Source organism: Myotis brandtii, unplaced genomic scaffold, assembly GCF_000412655.1.
Source record: "Myotis brandtii unplaced genomic scaffold, ASM41265v1 scaffold1373, whole genome shotgun sequence".
In the NCBI taxonomy this organism is placed as follows: Eukaryota; Metazoa; Chordata; class Mammalia; order Chiroptera; family Vespertilionidae; genus Myotis; species Myotis brandtii.
The window spans coordinates 390,801-391,807 of record NW_005354889.1 but is presented as its reverse complement, the minus strand read 5'-3'; positions in this window follow the sequence as shown (position 1 = coordinate 391,807).

Genomic DNA, 1,007 nt, shown 5'->3' with positions numbered 1-1,007 from the left:
CACCTCCTTTTTCTGCTGTCAAGAGATCTAAAGCACGCTGGTTCTGTAGGGCTACCGCTGCTAAGGAGTCTACCGGCCTTTGAAGGGATTCAAGGGAATTGCTAATGATGGAGATATCTTCTGAAAAGTTGGCAGACAATTTGTGGTAGAAATGAACAGAGGAGGAAATGGCTCCTACGCCTGTCCCTACTGCAGTGAGGACTCCCGTACCCACTAAGAGGGGAACAAGGGCCGCCCTTTTGTGGCGAGACCTGAGAAGACCAAGAGAGGATTCGAGTTCTCCCTCTGTTCTGATAGAAAGATTGGGGGTTAGGAAGACATAAAGGCAGAGCGAGTGTGACAGGTCCTGGGGGACACAGGTGTAGGCTGTAGTCCCACAGAGGCAAAAAATACCCGGTGGAGGGCAGGCTAAGGGAGGGGGTAAATTTATAGATTGTGCACAGTAGTAAGGTGTAAGAGTAGTTGAGGTAGTGGTTTGAGAGGTATTTGTTAAACAGGTAGTGTTTTCCATATTAAAGAGAGATGTTGTATAGGGTGCGTTGAGGTCTGGTATAGGTAAGAGTTAAGTTAGTGGTCCAATAGGTTGGGATTGGAGTGGCTACGATGAGGGTTCGAGCCAGTGACAGACAAATCCAGCAGGATGTAGAGAAGGAGGGATTGATGTTAGAGAGTAGGTGGAAAGTTGTGATGAGGGTGGGCAAAAGAGTAGGTCCAGGGTTTGCAGGGAGAGAGAGAATGTCCTTTAGTGGGGGAGGGATAGGTTGGGGATTAATATAGGTTTTGATAAAGACAATTATAGTAGAATTGATGACTCCCTTGTCATCCCAAGTCCATTTCACCTAAAAAAAAAACAACAAAAAAAACCCCTTCATTGGTGCATTCATTGTTAGCTGCCTATAGGAGGATTATGGTGAGGAGACATATAAAAGGAATTCGAAAACCTGAGCTTCTTCCAGAGTAAAAAGTAGGAGGGTCCCTTGCCAGGTAAGAGCCTGTGAGGAATGATG